This window comes from Arachis hypogaea, chromosome 14 (genome assembly GCF_003086295.3).
Source record: "Arachis hypogaea cultivar Tifrunner chromosome 14, arahy.Tifrunner.gnm2.J5K5, whole genome shotgun sequence".
NCBI classification, from domain to species: domain Eukaryota; kingdom Viridiplantae; phylum Streptophyta; class Magnoliopsida; order Fabales; family Fabaceae; genus Arachis; species Arachis hypogaea.
Window position 1 is genome coordinate 7,883,714 of NC_092049.1, and position 17,424 is coordinate 7,901,137.

Here is a 17,424-nt window from a genome sequence, read left to right on the forward strand (position 1 = left end):
GGATAGACAAGGCTAGAGTGGTGAGGTCTGGGTCTGGAGTTCGTTTGGAGTTATTGCCATGTTCAGAGGAAGATAGGGTTTACCGCAAAGGAGAGGGTTTTGAATATTTCTTTATGTATAACTGTGTGTTGGAAGAGCTGAGGGTGAGGCTTCCGTTTAGTGATTTTGAGTGTCGAGTGTTAAAGCAGTTGAACTGCGCTCCTTCGTAACTGCATCCCAATGGATGGGCGTTCCTGCGTGCGTTTGAGATTCTTATGAAATTTCTGGAAAAAATCCCATTAGTGGAGCTATTTTTCTCCTTGTTTCAGGAGAAGGGCGTGTGAAAAGGTGGCTGGGTAAATCTGAACATTACGCCGAGGTTTGGCGTTTTTAAGATATATAAATCTTCCTTTAAGAATTTCAAGGAAATGTATATTAAGGTGAGAAACTTTGAGGGTGACTTTCCTTTTTATGTGGACGAGTATTTAGGGGAAAAGTTTCCTCTTTAGTGGTGTTCGGAGCCTCAAAATATTCTAGGGCCTGAAATTATAACTCCAAGTGATGAGTGCATAATTGAGTATTTGACTGAGATTGTTGATCGGAAGGAGTTGATTTCAGTTTATGATCTGTTGCAGTGGGAGGAGAATAAGGCTGCTGTTATTGCTTATTTGGGTAAGAGTTTGAATTTTGGTTGTTGTATCATGTCTGAGGTTTTTTTGAAATGTTTGTTTGTTTTATTTACTTTCCAGGGGGTAAGTACCCAGGTGTGTCTGCTACGAGTTTGAGAGCTCGGGTGAGGAGCAAGGGTTTTGATAAGGAAGGGTCCACGTCGAAGGCAGAAAAAGGTCAATACTGGCGAGGTTGATAAGCCGAAGCCGAAGAGAAAGAAGGTGATTCTAAAAAGGAGAAAGGCTGACGTGGTTGATCTGTCAGAAGATTCTGATGAAGGGTTAGAAATTTCAGTAGAGGAGTTATAGAGGTTTTATGAGAATCAGAAAAAATTGCATGACGTCGTTGAGAAGAGTGAGGGTTCCTCTCTCTGAGGGAAGGATTATCCTTTTATGATCAATGTCGATGAGGTCTGTCAGACCCCGTCCGATGTCATCTTAGCTGAGGAGGTTGGGGATGTTGCAATTGATCAGTATATGCAGGTATTTTTTTTTTTGAGTAATGGTTTTAAATTTTGCTGTTTTGTGGAATACTCATGTGATAATGTATAAGTTTCAGGTGGTGGAATTACGGCTAGCGAGTTTAGGCCGTAGCCGAGAAAAAATACATCGGATGGTTGTTGAGAAAAAGGAGGATTCGAGTTTGAGGAATGATTTGGCTGTAAAGACTGCTAAAATTTCAGAGCTTGAGGTGAAGTTAGCTGATGTTGAGAAGCATTTGAGAGAGGTGAAGGATAGCTATGCCAAGGATGTTGAGGATTTAAAAAAGAAGGAATCTGACTTATCTGCTCTGAGTACTCGTGTAATTGAGGTTACTGCTCAACTGAAGGAGGTAGAGAAAAACAAGCAAGGAGAAATTCTCGATTCATTCCTTGAAGGATTTTAAAGGGCTTCCCTTCAGGCGAGATTCTTAGCTCCCAAGGTGGATTTCTCAGCGATGGATCCAGGTAAGATAATGCAGGACGGTGTTCTGGTCGAAGATGATGGTGCTGCTGAGCAAGGAGATGAAAATGTTCAATTGGATTTTGGTTTGTTCTTTGGATAATTGATTTTGTTGGTAAACTATTTTGCTCCTGTGTTGAGCTTTTGTATTTGAGACTTTTTTGTTTTGCTACTATTTTTGGAATGACTTATAATGCTTCTGGCTTCATGATTTTTGCATGTTATTATTGGTATATAAATATGTTATCAGTAGCTTTTTAGCAAAATTGCTTTGGATATGGGTAAATCATATCATAGTGTTTGTTAATGTTAAGGAAAAGCCGAGTTGACCGAGTTTATGGAGATGCCGAGTAATTGGGGTACGGTTTATTTGATTTGATGAAAATTGATGTAACCGCATTCTGTTTAATGATCGGCAGTGCTGTTGATAATTTTTGAATGGTCGGTTTTCGAGTATTGCTCAGCAATTTATTTGAGCGATTAGTTCAGAGTAGTATGATTCTTTGTAAAATTGGCTATTTATTTTGACTGATATGTGCCGAATGGTCGGTATCGGATCGGTAATTTGATTAAATGATTGTATCCATTGGTCGGATTCTGAGTAAGATCAACAATTTGACTGAGAGATTGTATCCGAGTGGTCGGATTCTGATTAAGATCGACTGTTTGATTAATTGATTATATCCGAGTGGTCGGATTCCGAGTTAGATCAGCAATTTGACAGAGAGATTGTATCTGAGTGGTCAGATTCCGATTAAGATCGGCTATTTGATTAATTGATTGTGTTCTTGCCTGGTTCAGGCGAGCTATATCCTGCCTTAGCCGAGCTATAACTTGTTTCCCAGCGAGAGTTGGCCAACCTATTATCCGAATCAGGATATGCCTTGGTCACCAAATGAAACAGGAGGGGGAGCACCTGCAAAAAGCACTCCGACGATCAAGTCAGTTGATGAGAATTATGAGAAGAGTTATTATCTTGGAAAGATGACCTACCTTTTGAATTCTGATAGTTCTCTTTTATAATTAGGGAACGAGGATAACCGTTTTCCGACGTATAAGAGGATTTAATACCCTTTCCGACGTTATTGAACAAATCATTTATAATCATAATTCGACGAAGTTAATATATCGGTTACAAGAAAATTAGCCGAGCTATAACTTTCCAGTGATGTATAACGGTCATAACACAGCCCCCAAGCTTAGCCTGGTTTAAAATGAGGCAGGTTGAGCTTTATGAATCTGAATTATAGCTCGGCGTGAGGGAGCCCCCAGATCAACGTGTCTCATTGGCTATTAAAGGAAGTTAAACTTTTATTATTTTTATTTATTTATTTATTATTATTATTATTATTTTTATTTTTTTTTTAAGAAATTGGAAAAGCCGTGATAAGTGCCATTTAATGTTAACTGTAATAAAAAAATGGTGCAATTTCCTAAGCAGGCTTGTATCCGTTGGAATGGGGTTTTAATGAAGGGTTGGGATTTATTGTGGAACTGAATGGTTTATTGAATGGATGGCTTGGAATTAATTCAAGTTACACTTACTGAAACAAAGCGTTGTGGTTTTAACTATTGCTGGTTCCAGAGACACGAAGAGAATGACTCAAAGAGGTTAGTAAAAATACTCTTTAACCTTTTAGTTACTTTCTGATTTTTCAAAAAGGAAAAATGGTTGAGAAGAAAGTGAAGGTTTTGCCTAAGGTTGATGATGATGAATCTTACGAATGGGTAGACAATGATGTTAAGATAAGAGCCTCTCTTTTTGTTGACAAGGGGAGTGTTAGTGAGGTGAATTTATCCAGGATTATTAGGCCTGGTTTTCGAATTGAGTTGCTGCCATGCAATCGCATGGATCGTGTGTTTCATAGGAAGAAAGATTTTGAAAACTTCTTTATGTATAGCTGTGTTCTTGAGGAACTCTTCATTAAACTGCCTTTCACAAAGTTTGAGTGTGATGTATTAAAACAGATGAACTGTGCACCCTCCCAAATTCATCCGAATGGGTGGGCATTTTTAAAATGTTTTCAAGTTTTGATACAGTTTCTTGAAATTGAACCAGAAATTGAACTTTTCTTTAGCCTTTTTCAAGCCAAAGGGGTCTGGAAGGGGCTCTAGGTTAATCTGACAGCACCCCTGGATTTTCTGTTTTCAAGTTATACAAATCCTCTTTCAAATATTTTAAGGAAATGTTTCTTAAAGTAAAAACGGTTGACGAAGAATTTCCATTTTATTTGGATGAACACTTAGGTGAGAAATTTCCGATTTATTGGTGCTGTCAACCCCAGCACATATTAGGCCCTGAGCTTATAACTCCTAGGAATGAATGTATATTAGCTTTCCTTATGGAAATGGTCAGCAAGGGTGGTTTAATATCTATTTCACATTTGCTTCCCTGGGATGAAAATAGAACTTCAGTCAAGAATTATTTTGGTGAGGGATCGTAAGTTATCTCAATAGATTTTGATGATGTACTTATTTATCGTACTAACTGTACTTTGTTTTTGCAGCTGGGAAGTATCCCGGGGTTTCAGCATCAAGTCTGAGGGCCCGTTTCAAAGTAAAAAATTTCGAAGGGTCTTCATCAAATCTGGAAAAAATGGAAGGTGAGGCTGAGGTTAACCAACCGCCACCGAAAAAGAAAGGCATTGTTTTCAAAAAGAGGAAGTCTGAGGTAGTTATCGTGGATGCAGAAGAAAAGGATAAGGCAATTCAACTTGATGAATTATCGAGTTTCACTGTGAAGCAAGAAAGACTTCATGTTTTTGAAGACGGGAGGGACGGCTCGTCTGTATGGGATAGAAATTTTCCTTTTAATGTTGTGGCAGACGAAGTTGTTCAGGCTGCTTCTGATGTGTCTCGTATTGATGAGGTTGGGGATGTGGGTATTGATCAATTCATGCAGGCGAGGCTTGCTTGCTGCACATTTTACTTAGGAATATGTAGTAGCTATGATATTTATTATGTGAGTTGTGTTTGTGCACCAGGTATTAGGGTTTCGGCTGGTCAGCATAGGCCGGAGTCAGGAGAAAAAGCATAGAAAAATGCTACGGACTGCTGCAGAGAGTGATGTGCTTAAAGGGCAGTTGGAATCAAAAGAGTCTGTCCTAAGTAAGCTTAAAAAAGAACTTGACGTAGTTAAGGAAGAATTAAGGTTGGAGAAAGAAAATCATGAAAGAGATGTTGAAACTCTGGAAAAAAGGAGAACGATTTATCTATTATGAGTGAACAGATGATTGAGGTTACTTTAAAAATGAAGAAGATGGAAGCTAGCCGAGAGGCAGAGATCTTGGACGCTTTTGCCGAGGGTTTCGAGCGTGCTGTTACCCAAGAAAAATTCATGGTGCCAGATGGGAATTTTACTGCCATGGATCCGAGTAAGGTAGTTCGGGAGGGCCATTTGGTGGATGATGAGGAGGTCGCCGAGGAAGGCGATGATAACTTAGCTGATTGAAAAAGATGTTTTTATTTTAAGTATTTTAATTGTGTTTTGTTTTTGAAAGGCTTCTTCTGACACATGATATGTGAAAGCCTTGTAAGAACTGATGTTTTAGACTGTTTTGAGTATGGAATTTTTGCTGACTGCATTTATCTGTCAAATTAGGCCTTATCTGTTCCTAATTTGTTGTTCATACCTCTGATAAAAGAGGATTTGATTATGAGGCTGTATTTCTTAAACGATGTTTAACATAGTTTTTGCGCATTCGTCATCTAATGCGACTTTTAGTTTGAAGAAATAGATCTTTTTTGCTGAAGTAACAACGTTGTTATAATAGATTAAGAAATGAGCATATTCTTGTATGGCAAAGGCGTTATTGTATAAGAATTTGGTAAAAATATAAAGGAAACATTTATTGAATGTAGTACCTGTACAAATTCAAATCAGGTAAGCTAGCCTCATTAAAACCTCCTCGAGCAAAACCTCTCTTTGGGAAAAATCTCGGGGTAGGAAAAAGAGTACTAGCGTGCTGCTGTGTTTAACTGTAATATTGTTTTAAGGAACTGATATTCCAAGTATTGGGTAGTTTTGTCCTGTTCAATCTCTCCAGTTGATAAGCTCCTCTGCCAAGGACTTCATGTATTCTGTAAGGTCCGTCCCATGCTGCTGAGAGCTTTCCATGGGAGGAAGGTCTTCGGGCTTCTTCAGTCTTTCTTAGTACCAGGTCGCCTATATTAAAAGATTTTGGTTGTACTCTTCGGTCATGCCGCCAACCTATCCGTTGTTGTAGTGCTTGATGTCGTACAGCCGCCATGCTTCGCACTTCTTCAATTAAATCAAGCTCGAATTGCCGAGCTTGTTCATGTTCTACGGCTTCTGTTCGGAAGGAGCCATGTGAGACTTCAATTGGTAGTATTGCTTCTGAACCATATACCAAACGAAATGGTGTTTCTTTAGTTGTTGAATGCACTGTAGTGTTATATCCCCACAGTATTTCGGGAATAAGCTCGGCCCATAAGCCTTTGGCATCATCAACCTTTTTTCTTAATGCTTGTAGGAGAACTTTATTTGTCGCCTCTGCTAATCCGTTTGACTGTGGATGCTCTACTGACAAAAAGTATTGTTTTATTTGCAAATTCTGCAAAAAAGCTTTGAAATTATGGTCGGTAAACTGGCGACCATTGTCAGTGATGATATGTCGAGGTAAACCAAATCTACAAATTATGCTCTTCCATACGAAGGAGATCATTTGACTTGAAGTAATTCTTGCTAAAGGTTGAGCTTCAATCCATTTAGAAAAGTAATCAATTGCAACAACTAAATATTTCACCTGTCTCGGAGCGGTGGGAAAAGGTCCGAGGATGTCAATTCCCCATTGGTTAAATGGCCAGCTTACCACTGAGTGATGCAGGTTTTCAGCTGGTATGTTAATGATCGGAGCATGCTTCTGGCAACGATCGCAGGTTCTGACCTTTTTCCTGCTGTCTTCCCATATTGTCGGCCAGTAAAAACCAGCTCAGAGAATCTTTTGCGCTAGGCTTCTTGCTCCAGAATGTATTCTGCAAATGCCTTCATGAGCTTCATCAATAACAAGGTCGGCCTCCGATCTGTCTAAACATTTCAATAGAGGTCGAGAATAACCTCGCCTATACAAATCGTTATTTAAAAGTGTAAAGAAGGATGCCTGTCTTTTAAATTTTTTCTGATCTTTGACTTCCTCTGGAATATCCCCATTTCTGAGGAACTGTATATAGGGCTTTTGCCAACTATTTTCATGGACGATGTTAAAAGTGCCGATTAGATTTATACTCGGCTTATCCAGGGTAGACTATAAAAGTGTGGCAGTGTGTGATTGAGTGGTAGCTAGTTTAGAGAGTAAATCTGCTCTGTGATTTTGTTCCCTAGGTATATGAGTAATTTCAATCTTTGAAAAACTGCCCACAACGTGGCTGACAATATCTAGGTATTTTAACAAGATCGGATCCTTGGTTTGAAAATACTGATTTACCTGCTGGACAACTAATAAGGAATCACAGTAGACTTTTAAATCAGTAACATGCAATTCAATTGCTAACCTGAGTCCAGCAATTAGTGCTTCGTATTCGGCCTGATTATTGCTAGCCCTAAAGGAAAATCGAAGAGAATGCTCGACGACAACTCCTTCAGGATTTTCCATGAGTATTCCCGCTCCTGATCCTTGGGGATTTGATGCTCCGTCAACGAATAATACCCATTGCGTACTCCCTGTTTCTGGGTTTGGTCCGGTGAACTTGGCAACAAAGTCGGCCAAGTACTGGGATTTTATAGATCCTCTGGGTTGATAATGAATATCAAATTCTGAGAGTTCGATAGACCACTTGATTAACCTTCCAGCTAATTCGGGTTTAGCGAGTATCTGGCGTAGCGGCTGTGTAGTTCTGACGTTGATTGTGTGGCTCTGAAAGTAAGGACGGAGCCTTCTTGCAGAGAATACCAGCGCATAGGCGAGCTTTTCCAACCTCGGGTAGTGAAGCTCGGCGTTCTGCAATGACTTGCTTACAAAGTAAACTGGTTGTTGTATTTTCTGGTTTTCTGCAACAAGAACAGAACTAATTGCCATATTAGTAATTGATAAGTACAAATATAATGGCTCGCCGATCTTAGGTTTTTGTAAAACAGGTGGTTTAGAAAGAATTTCTTTTAAACTTGTAAATGCAGCTTCACAGTTTTCATCCCATTGAAAAGTTGTATTTTTCCTCAAACACTGAAAAAAGTTAGAGGATTTAGATGCCAAGCACGGCAGAAATCTCGACAACGCCGCTAATCTCCCTGTTAATCGCTGAACCTCTTTGATCGTTGTGGGACTATTCATGTCGAGGATTGCTTGACATTTTTCGGGGTTTGCCTCAATTCCTCGGCTGGTAAGTATGAAACCGAGGAATTTTCCTCCTCGTACGCCGAAGGCGCACTTTTCAGGATTAAGCCACATGTTATAAGCTCGGATTTGGCCGAAGATTTCAGTAAGATCATCGATGTGGGAGTGGTCGGCTTTTGTCTTGGCGACCATATCGTCGACGTACACCTCAATGTTCCGACCTATTTGCCGGTCGAAGATCTTGTTCATCAGTCGTTGGTACGTCGCACCTGCGTTCTTTAAACCAAAAGGCATCACATTATAACAATAATTACCATATTCTGTTATAAAGGCTGTTTTCTCTTGGTCTGATGGATGCATAAGAATCTGGTTATAACCAGAGTATGCGTCCATAAAACTCAAGGTACCATAACCGCAGGAGTTATCTACTAAAGTATCAATGCACGGTAATGGATAAGCATCTTTAGGACAAGCTTTGTTTAGATCAGTAAAGTCGACGCACATGCGCCATTTACCATTACTTTTCTTTACCATGACAACATTGGCTAACCATGTTGTAAATCTGATTTCTCAGATGAAATTTGCGTCGATGAGCTTCTTGGCCTCGGCCATGGATGCAAGCCTCTTCTCGGTTCCAAGGTTTCGTTTTTTCTGAGATACTGGTTGGGCGGCTGGACTTATTGCCAGTTTATGTGTGATCACAGAGGGATCTATGCCTGGCATGTCTCCGGAGGTCCAAGCGAATAGATCGGCGTTCTGTTGTAAAAATTGGACGAGTTTTTCCTTTTCCCCATCTTTAGTGGATGTTCCTACGAAAGTAAACTTCATCGGGTCGTCGGTTAATGTGACCTTTATTAGCTCTTCATTTGGCAGAGGACGGTCTTGAAAGTCGGCTCTGGGATCTAATTCGGCAAGGGTTGGCTGTTCAGCATGTATAGAATTAATCCTCTGCTCACTGCTTCTTTTGATAGGCTTTAAGCTTGTGTTATAGCAGTGCCGAGCTTCTTGAAGGTCACCATGAACCGTAGCCACTATATTGCCCTGCACAGGAAACTTTACACAGAGATGAATTGTGGAGACAATTGCAGCAAATCTATTTAAAAAAGGTCTTCCTAAGATTAGATTATAAGGACTAAAACAGTCGACTACAAGATATTGGATATCTCGTGTCTCAGATAGTGGCTGCTCACCGAGTGTGGTTTGCAACCACACTGAACCCATAACAGGGACCCGTTCTCCTGAAAATCCAACTAAATCTCCAATAGATGGCTGCAAAATGTTAGTACTTAGTTTCATCTTTTCAAATGTAGTAAAAAATAATACATCGGCGCTGCTACCCGGGTCTAGCAGAACTTTCCGAACTATTAGGTCTCCCAACTGGATGGAGATGACCACAGGGTCATCTAAATTGCTGTCATTGCAACTAAAGTCGGAAGGGCAAAAGGTCAGCTCTGGCACGTTTTGGGCTGGTTGAGGTTTATTAGTGGTATCCCCAAGGGCCAACATGGCCCTGTAAGTGCATTTCCTGGCCGAGCTTGTGTGTCCGCCTCCGGCGTAACCTCCCGAGATGCAATTGATGATGCCTCTGGGTTGAGCAGGGGCCTTGTCCTTTTCTCTTGATGATGTACTTATGGCGGATGGATCAGTGGTTGGACCAGTTCTTTTCTGGATATGACCTGCAATAAACTTGTCAAGATGCCCTTGTCTTGCTAGGCGTTCTAGGAGATCTTTTGCTATCACACATTCATCAGTTGTATGACCGTACTTCTGATGAAATGTGCAATATTTAGATTTGTCAGTGTTCTTTGGCTCAGGATAACTCCCAGCTTTGCGAGGAGGTTTAATCAGCTTGGAGTTCAATATTTCCTTAATAATATCATCCCTCTTTGTGTTAAACTGGGTGTATGACTCGTAGCGGGGCATAGGTCTGAAGCTCTTCTTGTTATCCCGAGATTTATCGTCGTCCTTGTTGACTGCCGACTTTTTAGCCCTCCGTGCCTGGCGGAGCTCTTCAATGTCAATCTGTCCCTTCGCCTTCTCCCGAAACTCGGCCAGAGTCTTTGGTTTGGCCACTGCGATGGCTTCCTGGAATTTGCCTGGGCGAAGGCCACTTTTAATGGCATGCAAGTGGACTTCAGGGTGAAGGTCGGGGATCCTCATCGCTATCTTCGTGAATCGGGTAATGTAGTCCTTCAGACTTTCTTGCGGACCTTGCTTAATGGTAGTCAGATAATCGGAATCATGCAAATATATTGTCGATGCCGCAAAGTGATCTTCGAATTGCTTCGCCAGTTCTTGGAAACGTGAGATAGAATCTGCAGGCAAAGAGCAAAACCAGTCAAGTGCAGGACCATCTAGAAAAGACAAAAAACAACGACATAAAATAGGGTCAGATGCACCGTTGACGATCATAATAGATCGAAATTTTTTGATGTGCTGCTTAGGATCTCCTAGCCCATCGTACGGGGTTAGAGTCGTCGGTAAGGTGAATTGTCTGGGAAGTTGGTAATTCATGATGTCGGCTGTGAACGGTCCTGTAGAATTATCAAGCTCATCGTCCTCGCCCTCAGGTGAAGCATTGTCATTCTGAGGATCTCCATCATCATCATCATCATTCTGAGGCGTTTCCGAGATATGGGTCGGTTCGGATTGACGTTCATCATTTGTCTGCCGATTATTGTTGTGTTCAAGGCGAGCATTGGCTAATTGCTGAATTTGTTGCTGCATCCTTTGATTCTCATCCGCCATACGCTGATTCGCCTCAGCCATACGCTGGTTTGCTTGCTGAAGCTCGGTTACCATCCGAAGGAGCTTAGACGGGGTGGGAGGAGGTGCATCAGCCATTGACGGATGTTTGGGTATTTGGGGCCTATAAAGGTAGATATTCTAAATTTTCGGCCCCATGGTGGGCGCCAAATGTTCTTGCCTGGTTCAGCCGAGCTATATCCTGCCTTAGCCGAGCTATAACTTGTTTCCCAGCGAGAGTTGGCTGACCTATTATCCGAATCAGGATATGCCTTGGTCACCAAATGAAACAGGAGGGGGAGCACCTGCAAAAAGCACTCCGACGATCAAGTCAGTTGATGAGAATTATGAGAAGAGTTATTATCTTGGAAAGATGACCTACCTTTTGAATTCTGATAATTCTCTTTTATAATTAGGGAACGAGGATAACCGTTTTTCGACGTTTAAGAGGATTTAATACCCTTTCCGACGTTATTGAACAAATCATTTATAATCATAATTCAACGAAGTTAATATATCGGTTACAAGAAAATTAGCCGAGCTATAACTTTCCAGTGATGTATAACGGTCATAACAGATTGTATCCGAGTGGTCGGATTTCGGTATAAAATCGGATGATTGTTTCTGAATGGTCGGAATCGGAGTATAGATTGGTGGTATAAATATTTGACAAATAAATGAGAAGTATGAAATGCAAAGAGTATTGATAAGAAATTCATTTATTGTAAAACCTTTGATTTCAAAGGCCCAGGTAGGCTAGCCTCATTAAAACCTCTCCAAGCAAAATTCATTGTGGGAAAAATCTTGGTAGTAGGAAAAAGAGTACTAGCCTGTTCCTGGTTTTAACTGTAATATAACTTTAAAGATGATACATTCCAATTGTTAGGGAGATCTTTACCATCTAAGGTTTGTAATCGTTAAGCTCCATTGCCGATGACTTCTGTGATTCGGTAAGGGTCTTCCCAATTAGCTGCTAGTTTGCCATGGTTTTATGGTCTTCTGGCTTCTGTTTTCCTGAGCACAAGGTCATTCACTTGGAAGGACCTTGGGTGAAGTCTTTTGTTATATCTTCGAGCTATGTGCTGTTGCATGGCTAAATATTTGATTGCTGTCGACGATCTGACTTCTTCTACGAGGTTAAGTTCTGATTGCCGAGATATGTCTTTTGTAGTATGGTTGGCCATTTCGGTGCGCAGTGAGGATTGGGAGATCTCCACTGGTATCATTGCGTCTAAACCGTAGACTAACTGGAAGGATGTTTCCTTTGTGGTTGATTGAATGGTTATGTTGTATCCCCATATGATCTCTGGGATAAGGTCGGCCCAAAGGCCTTTTGCATCATCCAGTTTCTTTCTTAGGGCATGTAGTATTACTTTATTTGCAGCTTCTGCTAACCCGTTTGTTTGTGGGTGCTCCACTGATGAGAAATATTGTTTGATTTTTAGTTCCTGCAAAAATGATGTGAATTTTTGATCGGCAAACTAGCGACCATTATCTGTAATAATGTGTCGAGGAATGCCGAATCGACAGATAATATATTTCCAGACAAAAGAAAGCATTTGTTGTGATGTAATCTTGGCTAGAGGCTGTGCCTCTATCCATTTTGAAAAATAATTGATTCCTACAACCAGGAATTTTATTTGACCTGCTGCTATCGGGAAAGGGCCGAGGATATCTATGCCTCATTGGTTGAACGGCCAACTTACCTCAGAACAGTGTAGGAGTTTGGCTGGGAGGTGGGTAATCGGACTGTGTTTCTGGCAGTTGTTACAGCTTTTTACTTTTGCTTGGCAATCATGTCGTAGTGTCGGCCAATACAATCCAGCTCTGAGGATTTTGGAGGATAGACTTCGGGCTTCGAGGTGTGTACCACAAATCCATTCATGTGCCTTGGCAAGCGCAAGCTCGGCTTCTATTCTGCAAAGACATTTTAATAATGGACGAGAAAATCCTCATCTATACAGGCAATTGTTATAAATTGTGAAAAAGGAGGCTTATCGGCGGAAGTGTCGAACGTTTTCGACGTCTCCTGGTAAGACCCCTGTCCGAAGATAGTCTATGTATGGAGATCTCCAATCTACTTCCTGTGTTACACTTAAGATTTCTGTGAGTTCAATGCTTGGCTTAAGCAATGTTGACTGATAAATGGATGACCTGTTTGGGAGTCGTACTGGCGAGTTTAGACAGAATGTCAGCTCGGCCATTACTCTCCCTGGGTATGTGCTGTATTTCGTATTTTGAAAATTTTGAAAGTAAATTTTGTACGATGTCAAGATATTTAGAAAGCAAAGGGTCTTTTACTTGGTATAAGTTGTTTACCTGCTGGACAATGAGTAAAGAGTCGCAGTATACCTTAAGTTCGGTGATGTTGAGGTCGACAGCGAGTCTAAGGCCAGCAATTAAGGCTTCGTACTCACTTTGATTGTTGCTTACGTTGAATGAAAAATGTAGGAAATTTTCAATGACGTAGCCGTTGCCATCATCGAGTATGATACCTGCTCCACATCCTTGTGGGTTAGAGGACCCATCGACGTATAGAGACCATTCGATGTAGTCTTCGGTTGTGTCTGGTACAGAAAATTCGGCGATAAAGTCAGCCAAGAATTGGGACTTGATGGATGATCGGCCTTCGTACTTGATATCAAATTAACCAACCATTTTACTAGTCGGCCAGCCAGCTCTGGTTTCTGAAGAACTTGTCATAATGGATGATCTGTCCGAACATAGATTACATGAATTTGGAAATATGGCCGAAGTCTTATGGCTGAGAAGACGAGAGCCAGGGCCAGCTTCTCAATGCTCGGATATCGAAACTCGGCATTCTGTAATGTTTTGCTGGTAAAATAGATCGGAAATTGTTGCTTTTGCCTTTCTGCAACAAGAGCGGAGCTTACAGCCCAGTTAGTGACAGATAAATATAAGAATAATGGTTCCCCTTAGAGGGGGTTTGTAAAATTGGTGGTTTTGAAAGAGTTTCTTTGATAGTTATGAATGCTTGTTCACATTCATCAGTCCAGTGGAAAATTTTTTTTCTTTTTTAAAGTTTGGAAAAAAATAAAGATTTAGAAGCTAGGCAGGGTAAAAATATAGAAAGTGCAGCAAGTCTCCCTATTAATCGTTGTACTTCTTTAATGGTTTGTGGACTTGTCATGTCTAAAATAGCTCGGCACTTTTCTGGATTTGCCTCAATACCTCGACTTGTAAGCATGAAGCTGAGGAATTTACCGCTTTGGACGCCGAATGCGCATTTCTCGGGATTCAACCACATGTTGTATTTTCTTATTTGGCCGAAGATTTCTGAGAGGTCGTCAAGGTGATTGTTGCCGATCTTTGTCTTGGCGACCATATCATCAACGTAGACCTCAATGTTTCTGCTGATTTGCTTGGCGAAGATTTTGTCCATTAAGTGTTGATATGTTGCACCTGCATTCTTAAGGCCAAATTGCATGACTTTATAACAATAGTTTTCATACTCAGTAATAAAGGCTGTTTTATTTTGATCGGATGGATGCATTTGGATCTGGTTATAGCCAGAATATGCATCCATAAAGCTGAGTTTTTCATAGCCAGAGGCATTATCAACTAAGCAATCAATAGAGGGAAAATGATAGGAATCTTTAGGGCATGCTTTGTTGAGATCAGTAAAATCAACACACATGCGCCATTTACCGTTATGTTTTTTCACCATGACGACATTCGTCAGCCATGTTGTGAATCTGATTTCTTTGATGAAGCCGGCGTTGATGAGCTTCTTGGTTTCTTCCAGGGAAGCTTGTTTCCGGTCATGGCCGAGGTTTCTCTTCTTCTGTGCTACAGGTCGGACAGATGGATCTAATGCCAACTTGTGACATATGATTGATGGATCGATGGGTCCAAGAAAACAGGTTGGCGTTTTGTTGTAAAAATGCTCGGAATGAGGATTTGTCTTCTGGGGATAATATGGAGCCGACGTAAGTGAATTTGTCCGAGCTGTCTGAAATATATTTTATCTAGGTCTTTCATCGGTGTTGGTCGTTTAAGGGTGCCTGCCCTTGGATCAAGGTCAGCCATAGCTGGTAAGTCGTCTCTGCTCCCGATGTTGTTAACTCGGGCTTTTATGTTTGGGTTAGGTTTTTTGAAACTGTTGTTGTAGCATTTCCTAGCCTCTCGGGCATCACTGTGAATGGTTGCGATTGTGTTATCCTGCAAAGGGAACTTAACACAGAGATGAATTGTGGAAATTATGGCGCCGAACCTATTTAAGAAAGGTCGGCCAAGTATCAAATTGTAAGGACTAAAACAGTCAACAACTAAGTATTGGATATCTGAAGTTTTGGATAAGGGATCCTCACTAAGTGTGGTTTGTAACCACACAGAGCCCATAACTGGGACTCTCTCACCTGAGAAACCGACCAGAACAGTGGAAGGTTGGAGGATGTTGCTGCTCAGTTTCATCTTCTGGAATGTGGAGTAAAAGAGGATATCGGCACTGCTCCCCGGGTCCAGTAAAACCTTTTTGACTAGGAGATCTCCGAGCTGCAGGAAAATTACGACTGGGTCGTCTAAATTTGTTACATTAGTGTTTTGGTCGGCTGTCTGGAATGTTATCTGAAGAAATTGTGGAAATGTCTGTTGTTGAGCTTGGTTAGATTCTATGGAAAGCATAGATCGGTAAGATCACTTTCTTTCCAAGCTTGTGGCTCTTCCACCTACAAAACCTCCAGAAATACAGTTAATTATACGTCTTGGTTGGTCGGAATGATTGGTGTTCGGTCGATCTTTATCTCGGCCATGATGTGTCGTCGAGCTGGTCACCAGAGGGGGGGTGCTCGTCGCTGTATGTGGCCGCTGATGTACTTGTCTAGGTGGCCTTGCCGAGTAATCACTCCAGAAGGTCTTTTGCAATGACACACTCGTCAGTAGTGTGTCCGTGTTTTTGGTGGAAATAGTAGTATTTCGATCTGTCTGTGTCTTTTGAATCTTGGTAGCTGCCGGCTTTTCTTGGCGGTTTGATTAACTTTGAATTTAAGATCTCCTTGATGATGTCGTCGCATTTGGTATTGAACTGAGTGTAAGAGTCATATCGTGGAGTTGGTTTGAAATTCTTCTTGTTGTCTCGAGTTTTGTCATCATCTCTGTAGTGTGGTTTTTCTATTTTCCGAGCTTGTCGGAGTTCTTCGATGTCAATCTGACCTTTCGTCTTTTCACGGAACTCGGCCATAGTTTTGGGCTTGGCCACAGCAATGGTCTCCTGGAACTTTCCTGGTCGGAGTCCACTTTTTATTGCATGTAGTTCCACCTCGAGGTGGAGGTCGGGTATACTCATGGCTATCTTTGTGAAGCGTGTCATGTACTCTCTGAGGCTCTCATGCTGGCCTTACTTAATTGTGTTCAGGTAGTCGGAGTCATGTAGGTATATGGCTGATCCAGCAAAGTGCTCCTCAAAGGGTTTTGATAGGTCTCGAAAGCGAGAAATAGAACCTGCAGGCAAAAAGAACAGAACCAATCAAGTGCAGAATCGTCTAAATAAGATGGAAAACAATGACATAAAACTTTATCAGATGCACCATTTACTATCATTATGGAGGTAAATTTTTTGATGTATTTTTTTGGATCACTCAACCCGTCATAGGGAGTCAGGGTGGTCGGCAAAGTGAATCTTCTTGGTAGCACAAAATTCATCACTTCGGTCGTGAAAGGCCCAGGGGAGCTTTCCTAGTTGTCATCCTCGTCATTTGGCCGAGCTTCCTCATTATGGTTGGGCTGCTCTTCTTCATACTGAGCAGTCTCAGAGACATGTGTTGGCCCTGAATGATGCTCGGCTTCTTCTGTCTGTTCGTGCCTATCGTTGTTATTTTCGATTCGGGTGTTATTCAAATTAGCAATTTGATTTGCCATTATTTGATTTTCTTCGACCATGCGCTGATTGGCTTGCCGCAACTCGGTCACCATCTGAAGGAGTTCAGATGGTGTGGGTCGAAGTTGTTCAGCCATGGCTTCAGACGAGAACCTTGAGGCCGATGATATACAGAAGGGATTATATTCTCGGCCCCACGGTGGGCGTCAATTGTTCTTGTATGGATACCTGAAGGGAGGGCTCGGCTCCTGGGAGTCGACGCCGAGGTATTATCTGCGGTGTCGACCTTTGGGCCTTGTGAAAGTCCGAGCTTTACTCCAAAGGAATGTCCAAATGCGCGAAGTGTGAGCAAGAAACAAGGAGAGAGTGTACCTGCAAAGGTACTCCGAAACTTAAGTCAGTATTGAGAGTTCAATGTGTTCATGAGGATAGAAGACTATACCTTTTATGGGTGAAGATAGGTCGGTTACGTTTGTGTTTTACTGTTTGAATTGAAGAGTAATAATTGGGGTGATAAAATCCCATAGAACGTTTCTGTTTTAAGGCGTCCATTGATATTATTTCGAACTGTCGAGTTATAATGTCAATTTGTCGAATAATAACGTGCATAATGCTGAGTTATGATAGGTAATGCCGAGTTATGATGTTGGATTTATAACGTCCAGATCAAATTTTATAAAAGGATATATTCTAGACCTGTTAATTTTGTTATTATACGATAAAATGTAACTTTTAAAGTAATAGCTATACTTTATTTGATCGTATGAAGATAATAAATAATGAAGGAATTCACTAAAAATATATTTATACAAAAAATCCAAGATCAATAATTGGATTTTGACAAAGACGCTTGGTTATTGGCTAAAAATATATAGCCAATAGTACAATACAATGATACATGATGAAAATCAGAGAAAAATTTAATTTTTATTAAATAAACAACTATTTGTATTTATAAATTTTA